Source organism: Odontesthes bonariensis, chromosome 11, assembly GCF_027942865.1.
Source record: "Odontesthes bonariensis isolate fOdoBon6 chromosome 11, fOdoBon6.hap1, whole genome shotgun sequence".
NCBI classification, from domain to species: domain Eukaryota; kingdom Metazoa; phylum Chordata; class Actinopteri; order Atheriniformes; family Atherinopsidae; genus Odontesthes; species Odontesthes bonariensis.
In genome coordinates this window covers 14,343,340-14,356,684 of record NC_134516.1, presented here as the reverse complement: position 1 = coordinate 14,356,684, position 13,345 = coordinate 14,343,340, and positions in this window count along the sequence as shown.

The following is a 13,345-nucleotide window of genomic DNA, read 5'->3' as shown; positions in this document are numbered from 1 at the left end:
CGCAGAAGCACAAGTTAAGTTTAGTCCTTCAGGGCATCTGCTTGGTTACCACCTGACTTCATGAAACTGCACTTTCAAAAAAAATGAAATTAAAAATTACATTTGTCCTTCTGCCTAGAACTGAACCAATAAGCCAGCTAACTAACAGAGGAAGCTCGTGTTTGTTTGTGGTAAAGTTCATCTGATAGCTTAAAGTAACATTCGAGAATCTGGCCCTTTTTATTTTGGCTCCGCCTACAGCTGTGGAATAAAACACCATCGTCATGAAAACAAATCTCTGTGTGAGCCCTGCACATGTACAGCCGTACATTTGTTGTGGGAATGTGTAGAACTGAATTCAATGTACTTCAAAACAAGTCAGAGAAACACCGTTTTAAAGTTCAGAAACTTCGCCCTATTTGCTTTAAATCCATTTTAAATACTCACTTTCATAACTGACATGGAAGTCCGGCAGCTTTGCTCAATTTCTCCACACCTGCTCTTTATCAGCCTGGATTCACAGGGTTTCGGGATCCCACCAACAGTCGCGTTTAATTTTGTCCTCCATTATTTATTTCACTGCTCTCATTTATTAACAAATACATGTGCGGATTCTCTCTCTGCGTGACATCTGTAGTATCTCAACACTGGCAGGCGGTCGCTATTTTAGTAGCACTAAAAGATGTCGAACTATTGCAGGCATGTTCACCTCCACTCAATTTGCAAATTGGCCACATACACAGTTCACTTCACATTTAGTCTGAACACAGCATAAGATTAACTTTTGAAAAGCTAAAAAGAAAAAGTCAAAGAATCAAAAGACAACATTACATATTGAAAATATGTTTCATCTTATGTAGATACTCAGTGGAGCTTTTGTTCATCAGTGCTTCTATAAAACTATGTGTTTATGACTGGTTCCCTTTTTATTGTGTTTTCAATATACAGTGGAAACCGCTTATAGTGATCACGTTGGTCCAGAGCCAATTTGAACACTATAAGCGGTTGATTACTAAAACCGAAGTTGTATTACAGTACAGGTATTTCACTTATTTTTTATGGAGAATATCATCTAAATGCCATTTGTATCGTTTTTCAATGAGAAAAACTAAATAAAACGGAAAGCTTCAGCATTTACTGAATTTTATTATCATGCAAGTTTAATTACAGTACTGCGCAGTGCGCAGACATACTGTAGGCTAACTCAAATACAGTACGTAACTTATTCTCTGCTGTGCCGCCGGTGCATTTTTTTTCTTACAAGTCAGAAAAAAAAGTTTGAATCCAATCCGCCTTTCAGCACCCCTGCTCGGATCTATGCTCCTCCGTGCCGGTGTTCTGTCGATTTGTGCTATTTGGCGTGAAAACGAAACTTAGAAAATCGGCTCGGCGCATCCGCAAAACCACAAAGTAGCAATTCTCGACAAGTAGGAGAAATCGAATGAACACCAGCCTCCCATCTTACAAGAACCAGCCTGGAGCTTCCAGCGGTCACACGCGCATTCAATCCGCTCTCCAGCACCCATCCTCGGACACATGCTCCTCCATGACTTCCTTTTTCCAGCCATGATTCGCGCGCTTGCTGCCCGGTGTCAACTCGTTACGTTAGCTAGCGAGGCAGAAGCAGACGTCCAGAAAGGAATCAAGGGAGTAAAAAAAAAAATAGCTACACGTAGTTTTAAAATTATTTTTGCACATGTTTACATTCATAAAATGGCCAAAAATGAACATTATAAGCGGATTTCTTGATCACTATAAACGAATTATTTAAACAGCATTTGTATAGAAATGATTCCGTCCCAAGCCTTTTGATCCATATAAGCGGTTGATTACTATATCTGTGACCACTATAAGCGGTTTCCACTGTAATCACAAAAACAGCTGTTGGCAGAGAAGAAGGGGAGCAGCAGCAAACATACAAATACAAATATTGAGAGGAAGGAAATCCTTCAACGTGGGTGTTTGACTCCAAGGACACACACAATGAGTTTTGGTGAGAAACTTTGAACGTAAACCCAAACAAAACAAAGAATCACAGCGCACTGTAAAAGGGATAGTTCGCCTCTTTTGACATGAAGCTGTATGACATCCCATATTAGCAAAATCATTTATGAACATTGACTTACCCCCCGCTGCATCCTGTGAGCCGAGTTCCAGCCTTGTTTTGGCGTTGACGAAGGTAGTCCGGCTAGTTGGCTGGGGTTGCAAAAATAAAGCATTTTGCTTCTCAAAACAATATGAGAGAAAATAGCGAAAATGTTCATAAATGATATTGCTAATATGGGATGTCATACAGCTTCATATCAAAAGAGGCAAACTATCCCTTTAAACTTAACTAGCTTCCAAACATGCCAAGTTGCACATATTTTTTTTTATGCTCCTGGTTAGCATTCTGAGGCTCAGGCTTTCTTAAATTAAAGAGCCTATATTGTGGTCATTTAGTGGTTCTAAATTTTCCTTCATGAGTTTATCTCAGACATGTTTAAAAGACTTATCGTTAAAAAAAAAACAAAAAAAAAAACATGGTCTTCTTTTGCTGTACATTACGGCGGCGCCTCTTGTTTTCTTCAAGCTGAAAAGCTTTGTTTCAGCTACCGTCTCTTTAAGGAAGCCCCCGCCCAAAAGCCCAAAGGTCTGCTCTGATTGGTCAAACTTGCCTCTGGGTAGGAATTACGCAAAACAGTTTTACTGTGATGCGGATAAAGTAACGGAAGAACAGGCGCGATTACAAACGAGGTGTTTCGGGTTGTTCGGGACCAGTGTCCTCTGACAGAGAGTATATCCTCCCTCAGTAAAGAGTTATCTGCACTTTAACTTCACACTGAACAAAACATTGAATAATGAAATTAAGAAGCAAACATCAGTCCCCTTTCCCTTATAAAAACACAAATAAATCCTTTATTATAGCTCTTTCCCTCCCAGAGTCCAGTTGAGTCCACCCGCAACCCTTTCTTTAGATTTCCCTAACCACAGTCCATTTTATTGCCTGGAAGACGGAGCGTCCAACAGAGAGGGCGGGTGGTGTAATCAAAAGTTTTACTCTTGGGGGTTCCCAAAATGTAACTGCCTGTGAGTGAAAGCTGAATATTTTGGAACTTCATCTAGGGAGACACCATTAGCGATCAGTCTTCCTCTGCATTAGTTTATTCCTGGAGTTTCGGAGATGAAACGGATGAAACAGCGTTCAAAAAATACAAAAGGGGTGATCCTTATAAATAGTACTCGATTAGTTATTTACGTATGTGGAGTTACCCTCAGAGTAAAGCTGTGAAACTGACTTAGGGGGCAAATTCAACCCCCCCAATCACCAATCAAAGGTATTTAGTTCAACTTATGAGAGAAGCCTCATTTATTAGAGACAAAATTCCTAAAGAACCGCCTTGAAAGACATTTATTTTAGCACTTCTACCTCATCCTCTTCCCACATATCTAGTCAAACGCAGACAATCACTGGCTCAACCAGAACACTTCAAACTGAACATCAGTGACTGATGAGATCAAACAGTGGTTGACAATCTGAGGGTGGATCTTTTCTTTAAACTGTCAAACTCTGAGTGTGCACTTTGTCACCGTGTTCTCTCCCACACAAAGAAACAAAAGACAACAACGTGAATCACAGACGGGAGCCTCCAGCGCTTGTGTTTTTTGTTTTGATTCTCACATTGCGAGTACAACCCGGAACAGAGGCTTGACACGGTCGGAACGGCGGGCCCGCGCCTCTGTGTCGGGGATCAAACGAGCGCACAAGGTGAGGGAACTCCAGTCGCTCCGGATTTCCCCTGAAGAAGAATAGCCCCGGGCAAAAAGGGAAGTGGGAGAAAAAAAAATAAAAAATCTCACAAATCGAGGGGGCGATTAAAAAGGCTGTGAGGCACATTAAAAGAATGTCACGTTTTTCAACCATTTGGAGGGGAGAGTTAACCAAATATGAGAGCGGCGTAATGTTCCTTTAAGCTGTCATTTAAACTTATACCTATCATCACTCGCGGCCTTAGCGTGCGCGGGGGTACTGATGATCCAACGAGAAGCACACAGTTGATTAACTGCGCCTCGTCCAAGCGTTGCTTTCTCTATTTCTGTCAGGCCTAATGGCATTAGATCAGTAATTATAAGATTATTCACAGTTCACGCAGGCCTCACTGTTAACTTTTGAGATATGAGACCATTATCGCCTTCTAATCTCTTTTTCTCTGAATTACAGCGCAGATTCATATCGCCGTTTTGACGGCTCGTATGTCGTTCCCGTCCTCAAACTGGCACACGGGGTGGGTGTGTTCAGGTTGCTTTCGCAGCCTCAGATCACAGACGACTCCTTATTGGAGAGCAGCTTTTGAACAAACTTCCGCCCTCGCACACCCCCTCGTGTTTGCTCAGGTTTTCAGTACCCTGCTGTACATCCACATTTACAACTGGCACCGACAGCTGGTCCATGTCTTTGTGAAGTGACGGTAACACTTAATAGGTTTCAACTTATTGAGGTGGGCTGCTGCGGTTTTCGATTTGTACGCTAGACACCACCAGGGAGCAACATCCACACTGTAAACACCTTCAAACTTGGACCCACACAGGTAGCCACATGCATGGGCGTCAATTGGTTATGGCAGCTGCCACACCTTGGCTCCAGGGGGAAATGTAAATGTTCGTTTTTTCTTTTTTTTATTAATTCATCGAATTACTCTGTCAATTTGTATTGATTATTCTATTATTTAATACATATAAATGAACTACAAATGAAATTCTGAACAACACAATCAATTTATCTAAGTATCATCTTCCCCCAATATTCCCTTTTGAAATGTGGTATCTCCCAGCCTCCCCTCCCTCCCACGAGATGACGGAACCTGGAGGTCAAAGCTGATGTTATTAGCGGGATTTGTTGTTTGCTATATTAATGTAAAATATGAAAAGGAAGCAGAAAACTTTAGATTTATTTATCACCAAAAAAAGGGCAGGTGATGATGGGTCAAATGTTGCCCCAGCGGCAGGGGAAGGAGGACCAGGTAGTGAAGGCAGGCTGTTAACGAGGCTGTCCACTTCAGCATCTCTGCCGCTAATGCTAATGCTAACAGGGAGACGGAGACGAGTCCATTGTTATGTTAGCGGCTATGTGAGCGAGACTGCATTTGCACACAGATAAGCTATATAGCAGACTATTGTGGTGATTATTTGCTGGGCATGTATATTTATTGATTGATACGTTAGTCATGTGACTAGAGTGACCTTGCCATACCTTAGCTTTGGCTGAATTGATGCCGCTGGCCACATCCAAACCCGTCTGCACCGAACAGAAGCTAGGCTCACGCGTCACAGGGGCTAAGGTCACCTCCTCTCTGCCTCTCATCCACCGACTCATCAGAGGAGCTAGAACACTCTGCTTCCCCTGTAATTAAACACCGAAGACGAGCCGTAGCAGCGGGGAACGGTTGTCACTCCCTGGGGTGGAGCAGAGCCACCACCGGAGACGGGGAGGAGGAGATGAAGGAGAAGGTTAAGCCTGAAGGTTATGAAAAAGGCAGCAGGCCGAGGTCTTCTCTTCGGCATCTCGTGAGCTGCTTACTCATAAGCCGCACGTACACGTGACTCGAGTCTCCCAAAAAGGAGCTAGTTTTTTCCTCACAGCGTGCAGTAGAGCTCTACCTTCGGACACAGCACATTTTCTGACTTGCACGCTTTCGTGACAGAAAGGCTAGATCCAAATCCACGTTTGAATACGTGTTTGGATCTAGTTCGACCACCGGCTCTCCTTCCAAGGGTGTCGTCTGTGGACACGAAGCAATAAAACAAAAAGGGATGAGCAGCCGAAAGAGACTACAAGTATTAAAATAAATATGTCCAGAATGCTCTCTGCAGACGAGCTAACACGTCTCATCTGTATACTGACAGAGCGCAATTAAGCAAATTGCATTAACAAAAGGGTTGGAGGGCCATTTTGCTAATGGTGCAGCTCACAACCTCTAGGCAGACACGGGACTGATTCACATGTAATTTATGGCGCCACGTCACAGCCTGTAGTGTAACAGGATCATTGTGCTGTTTAACTGTGTTATGAGGAGATAGATGTGTGCTGTATATACAGTATATAAGCAGACGGGCAGCTTCCTCGGGGAGATTCGATGGCGCCTGTGGCATATTACAACCCAACAAAGTGAAAGCAGGAAGTAAACGCCACTCTATCCTTGTAAGGCAACAGCATCTTGAAGGAAACACCCCAAATGGCTGCTGTGAGGTTAAAAGCCCTCCCGAGACAAATCGGCGGGGGCCTTTGCGAGGAAACTAAGGAGGCAAAAGATGAGTGAAGGTAAATCTTTAACAGCTCAATCAGCTCCGAACACATGCGGGATGACAGCGCTGGTTTGTCTAAGGGGCTCGGCTTAATTAGCCTGTGCTTTATTGTTAATGAACTTCATGCAGTTGTTTGCTTGTATAATCAAGGCGAAGAAGCAGAACTGCTAGCTAAGGTGCCAAAAATAAGCTGACAAAGGCACCGGGGCCCTCCTCGATTACACCCCCCCCCTCCCGTCTTCTCCCCCTTCTCACCCGCTCACAAATGGAAAAGCCAACTGCCTGCTTCATAAAACTCGCTTAGCAAGACACTGAGACAAAATGGACTGTAAAGTTCGTTAGATGGAAATATTAAAAAAGAATTAAGCTAATGGAGATAAAATTAAAAGAAATGAGGCAACAAACACTCCGCACCAAAAATGGCATTGCCATGACAGCTAGGATTTCTAATGACTGACTGCATTTGGGGAGGGAAAAAAAATTAAATGGCGTCCCCGCGCTTAAATTTCTTTGAGGAGTAATGATCCGAGAACGCCGCTCACTCCTGGCGCTGGTGGGGCAAGAGGAGGAGGGGGAGGAATCTGGAGATAACAAAGGAGGATGTCCTGCACTGAGGTTGAGGTGGCACGTGAAATATGACACCTCAGACGGCGTTTTTAGAGACGCATCCCCTGAGTCCTGCCAGCCCACCTGGAGAGCAGCAGAAAAGTATGTGGCAAGTTAGGATAGAGAGCGTATTGCTGTTTTTTTGGGGGTTTTTTTTGTCTTCAGCATCAATGGCTAACATCAAAATGAGCAATTTGGAACATTTCTGCACTGCAGCGAAATCAACTGGTGGAGTAACATATCTCAAAATTAACATACGGGCACTTAAATGAAATTGTCTTGTTTTTTTTATTTTCATTAATTTGTTACGTTCAGCGCGACGACTACTTGTCTTTTAAATACAAAAGATAATTTCTCAACCTTTTTTTGTTTCATCCGCCAACGACGGGAGAAAAAAAAAATTCATCTGCCATCGACCATTAAAAACCCATCTTGCATTTTTTAATCATTTATTGTCAGTTGCTTTCAGTTGCTAGTGCACATGAGAAGGCAGAAGTAAACTGATAACATCAGACTTGCTGCCGAAGACTTGGGCGAAAATGGGCGCGAATTTGCTTTCGGTGTGCAGATGAAAACCAAAAGACAAATAACTGAAACGGTTTCACCTGAAACATTAACACACGCACACTTTGTCTCTCTTTAACATGTAATCAGAGTGGAAGTGCTGATAAAGAGCAGCCAGCACAGCAGAGCAGCAATCCATCCCAAAGTGCAGTTTAGCTCCGTTTTACTCATCCAGCAACGTTTCAGAGAGGAAAAAGTCCTCTCGTATCACAAACTGGGATGTCCCGATGAAGACTCTTTATCCCAGATGCCGATCGGAGGGATTTCAAATAGGGCTGGGCAACGATTAAAATTTTTAATCTAATTAATCACATGATTTCCCTGATTAATCACAATCGCATTTGTATGCAAAATCCAAAAATGAATTCAAAAGTAGTGTATAGCTTTTAGCATTTAGTTTTATTTTAAATGTACTGCCATATGAATGAAAGTGCCATAACATTTGTTGTGCAAACACACTTTTAACATCAGCATTTTATGTAGTTTTTATGTAGAAGCCTCGCTCCACTGTCTGCTTCGTTGAATGACTTGCTGCTATCAATTGTGTGTTTTGCCTTTAAGTGCTATTTTAGACTGGAACTACTACGCTGAGAAGACAATTCAACTTGGCTGTAAATGAAGAATTAAAAAAAAAAATTATTTTGAAATAAGTGCTTTTATGTTGAAACAAGTAAAACAGGAAGTAGTGCCCGTTAGCTCCGTGAGCTTCACACACAGACCGAGGAGCACCTGTAAGGGCCATTTCAGACCAGGGCGGCAAAGCGTGGCGGAACGGAAGTGATTTTCACCGGCGGAGGTGAAAATACATGGAAACAGATCTGTCCTTGCACACCGACGCGGCGGTAGTCGGGCGGTAGCGGCGCGGAGACGCCTCCGTCCCGCGCTGCTTTTGGAAAATAGAACTCGAGCGGAATTTGGAAGGCAGCGGCCGGCGGCGGCCGGCGGTGTCCCGTTGAAATGAATGGGGAATGCAGACAGGGCTGGAGCAGAACTACCGCGGCCGCGGACTGTCCGGTGTGAAAAGCCAAGTTGAACACACCGCCTGATAACCGGCGTAAGACTGCCGTCGTTTCGCTGCCGCCACGCCACGCTCTGGTCTGAAATCGGCCTAACGGTGATGTTACCTGCTAGTTTATTTTAATTTTATTACTCCATGCTTCGTGGTGTTTGCTGTAACTGTGTGAATGTGATGCATAGGAGAAGTGGAAGTTAAAGAATCCTAGTTCTGACTGTGAAGATTGCCTCTGGGGAATGACTCTGCCGTTGGTTGAGAAGGAGCCTAAAGTGGCCAGTATTACTTTGATTATTTATTGGTACCAGCCACAATGCTAAGAATGCTATTTCTCTAATGATTACAACAACTAATGTTGTCTTTTACTTTGTTTACTTGAACATTTAGTTCTACGGTGTTGATGTGGCGTTAATAAACATCTGTGAAAAGAACCGGAGTTTCGCATCCAATCAATGGGCGGCATATTGGCAGTGTTTACAGATGACTTTGGTTCTGTCGACTCCGCCGTCTGGAAGAACTTTAAAATGAAAATGGCAGAGTAAAAGTTCCATACCCTTCTCCATGTTTGGTGGATCCGCCAATTACTCTCTTTTCCGGTACCGCAGCAGACAGCAACATATTTTTACAATAATAAAACCTGCGTTAATGCATAATAAAATATCAAATGGCGTTAAATAATTAACACGTTAACGCGATAATAGTTAACTCAAAGTTAACTCGCCCAGCCCTAATTTAAAATCAAGAGCCGATTCAATACGGCGGCTCAATCTGCGACTTCAAACAAAGCGCAATGAACAAAAATGGCGGTTTGAGCAAAATAAAAGTTCACCCTGATAATCCTTCTAACACTAAGAAACTCTGCAGACGTGTGACAGGGACTTCTAAAGAGGACAAAGCTAACAATAAGCACATAATATCACAAGGTATTTTCTGCCTTCATGACACTGTGAGGGGCACGCCAACGCTTACATCATCCGTTTCCCAGGGAAACGCTGCTTCCTGAGACGTTTGTCTCATCCCCAATGGTGGCGTCTCCCACTGCCCAAGTTCTACTGGTGAGTTACAAGAACATAACACAACAGAGATAAGGATTTAGGTGCACTTACTGACCCAGTCACCAACTCTTTGGTTGGAAATTTGTCTGAGTGACAAGAGTGAAAAGAATGACAAAAAAAAAGAAGAAACTGTAGCTCTCAACAAGAAAGAAAATTGGCCTAAGTCAGAATCGGCAGGTCAGACTTGAGCCGCAAAAGTCTTTGCTTCTCAAACCGACTCGCACGCTCCTGCAGCAAAGCAAGCCAAACGCCTCATCTTAGAAGCGCAGCTGTAATCTTACGAAAATGCGCTTTTAAGGTGACGAACGGCGCTGCTGCGTGAGCTCGTAAGTTTCCTCTGTTATGCACAGACACATCCACTGACTCATGCAGAGCCTCTGGCATTCAGGGGCCAGTCAGAAAACAAGAGATGAAAACGCAAGGAAACCAGACGACTCCGCTTTCTTCTCGGCACAACTTCCTCCAAACTTTCTGCGAGTTTCCTCCACTGTCTCAGCGCATCAATTTGCATATGAAGAAACAGAGGAGCCTCCCAGGGAGGCCGTCCTTCTGCCGTCACAGTGCTACTTTCCCAGTCTCTATTAAAACAGGCCAAATTTATTACCAAAGTTTCTGAAACAGGATTTCTGCAGTACAGCAGAGGGATTAGGACACTCCTGCTTTAGGATCAAATTGCAATAATTAGGTAGAACATGAAGCCAAAATACGTGAAACACGTTGGAACTTGACACGGGCACAGACGAGCGGCACGCACTCACTCACACACACACACACACACACACACTCACAGCAATCAAGGAAAAAAAAAACATTTCATTTTCGGGCAGATTCTCGGAATGAGAGAAATCCCGGATACTGTGGGGCCTTTTCAGCGTTGCCAGTTAATCTCCTCAAGGAGAAATGCAAGATGACAATGGCGAAGCACCTCCAATAATTGGTTCCAACAGGCTTACCGTATTAAAACCTGAAATGAGTTCTTCCCCTTTTAAGTATGATCCATTATTTCAATCCGGGGGAGAAAATTCTGTCTTTGAGAATATTAATAACTCCCAACCAAGCACTAACATGAAAAAACAGCACCCTCCTCCTCGTCGCCCGCTCCCCTCCTAAAAGCTGTGTACCTGGCAAAGCGGCAAAGGTCCCACCAAGGACGGGCACTTGAAAGCTCTGGTGCCCCCCCGCCCGCCCCCTTTTTTTTCCTCCCCTCTCAGGCTTCAGTGCCATCTTAAAGAAGACCTTGAGGCCCCCCTTTGTCGTCTTCCCTTGAAACAAAACAAATAGAATTCAGGTCTTTTGATTGGCTCCAGCGAGCAGATCTCGCCACGTCTGCCTCCCCGTCATGTGAGCCAGAAGTTGTGACTTCAGAGGAGAGCCCCGACGCTCCTTTCTCTTGCATTGAAATGAGATCGGCAGGTCTTGAGAGGATGTCTGCTAACTTTCTTCCCACATCCAACCTTGTTACGAAATACGGAGTGTTAAAAACTTAATGCCACCGCCGCGTCCCGCTTTGAGGTCGGCTTATTATATCGTCCCAGAAAATACACCTTTTCGGCAGGGTTGTTGTCATTCCTCCCACTGACTGGAGACTATTTGAATATTTTCCGATTGCGTCTTGCATACCGAAGCCCTCTTTACTGTCCCGAGGGAAATTTGCAGGGTCGGCACGGAGACAGCCGTTGACACTTTTTTTTTTAGTGTGTGCGTGTGTGTGCGTGAAGAGAAAACCGTGGCGTTTCTTTGCACCTCCGCAGGAGCAAACACAAAGTTAGGCCCGCGCTCAGATCCGAGGCGACGGGGAAAAAAATAAAAAAGGAGAAGGAAACAAATCTGATGAAAAAGACGAAGAGAAAACATTAATAAAAACATCAAGCGCAGGCGTTTGTTGTTTGACTGCTGTGTGCGTCTTTACACAAGCTTGCATCATTACGGTTTGTTTAGTCTGCAGATCAAGCCAAAAACTGTTCAGATCACCAGGCGTCTGAAAAGCTTTTAAGCACTTTATTCGGATAAGCCCTCTCTGATAGAAGATCCACGCATGAGCGAAGGGAAACCGTGGAGATAAACACAACCACTGACATCTGCTAACCAACTTTTCTTTCTTTTTTTTTTCTTCCCCTTTTTTTCCTGTTTGAAGCAATGTTGCCAGCAGAATTTATTTGCTTTGTTTGCATCGGGCGGGGGTACCAGGAGGACCGGTACCGACGAAAGCACACACAGGAAGATTCCTGTGTTCTACCGTTTGATCTGATCACATCTAATGCAGAGCATCCATACAGGGTGGAATGACAGGAAAGCTAATTATTGGCTTGAAAGTACAGCAGCATTTGGCCGAAGCTGAGGAAGAAAGAGGACTTCTAATGTTGGCATTTGATGTGTGACGATATACCATCCAAGTATGTGTCATTACGAGGATTTTATTTTCTACGAAACATGGGAAGTGTGTAACTTTCCCTTTGAACTGACCTTAAACCAAACCCTCACTTTGATTTCATCGTATCAGGAAAAAGTGATGCTGATTAAAAGACTCAATGAGATCAGTTACAGTCTTGATGCAACAGAGATCTCCTTCTCCAGGCAAACTATGCGCATAAATAATCACCAAAACATCTTGTGAAAGGTTGAACTCACCTCGTGCTGTAACGTAGATTGGCTCCACGCAGGAAAGCCTCAACCTACAGTGAGTAACAGACACTAAACAAGCTTTGAATGCAGGCAAGAGACCGACATTGTCATGGAAAAAAACCTACGAGTCACAGAAACTAAAATGGTCAAGTTCGAGCAAATGCAAATGGAATATTTGGAAATCTATCCTTTTTTTCGTCTGGTCTTGGAAAATGGTCACTTTATCCTACGATACTGACGCGTGCAGTACAACGCCAGGCTAAATATCCAGCACTGTGCTCAACATCGGTGCATAAAAAGCGGCAGAACCGCCCGACGTCAGCTCGTTACGTTCAAGCGTTCCCGTACGAAGCTAGTCTCAATTCAGGACTAATGCACAAATAAAGGGAAGAGGTGCAACCTAGTGGTGTTGGTAAAGGCCTCGGTATGCTTCTCCGTCGCTATCCGTCAATCTGACTCCGTGGTCACTAAACCTTTTCGAAGTTCTCCTTCGGGATGTAAGGCAATTCACCTCCTGATCAGTAGGCGTCGCTACGTTAGACGACCCAATCTCGCGACGTCCATCGTTAAAGTCGTTGATTGATTGTTTACCTTCCGGCTCCGTTCCATTCCTCACAGTGAACGATGGCGACCGAGAGAGAGAGAGACTGTTGTTGGAGTTGGAGCTTGTTGAAATTGAAATGCAAATAATTTTGACCAAATGTTGACCGGCACACAGTAAACTCTTTCAAAAATGGCGGTGTTGTTGTTCTGAGAGGAAGGAGCTAAACCGGAAAAGTGATTCAGGTAATGGTGTTGTTAGCCGACCAGTCAGAACCCTTGTGGTCTCCTTCGCTATCCGTAGGCGACCATAAATCAGGCTTAAGGATTGCAAGACAACCAAACCCAGTGGTGGCGAGCGGGGGGTGGGACTCGCACATCAGCCGTTTTACCTCTGTTTCGGCTTCTCGAAGACTTGCAATTCTTCTGATCTTTTCATTCGTTGTAAAATGTCTGATGAAGAACATTTTTTTCCAGCTTCTCTTTCAGACTTTGGTGCGACTGCGAACGTGATGTCGGATGAGCAAAGCCAGAACGACTCTTCTCACAGGAAAGCAAATTCAATCGGATCTGTCTGGTTTATTTTACAAGTGAAAATCTAATGCAAGCAAAGTTGCTTCAACTGTAACGGTAACTTTAAAAAAACGGCACACCCCAACCAAGCCCACCCAAATTAAAACGCTTC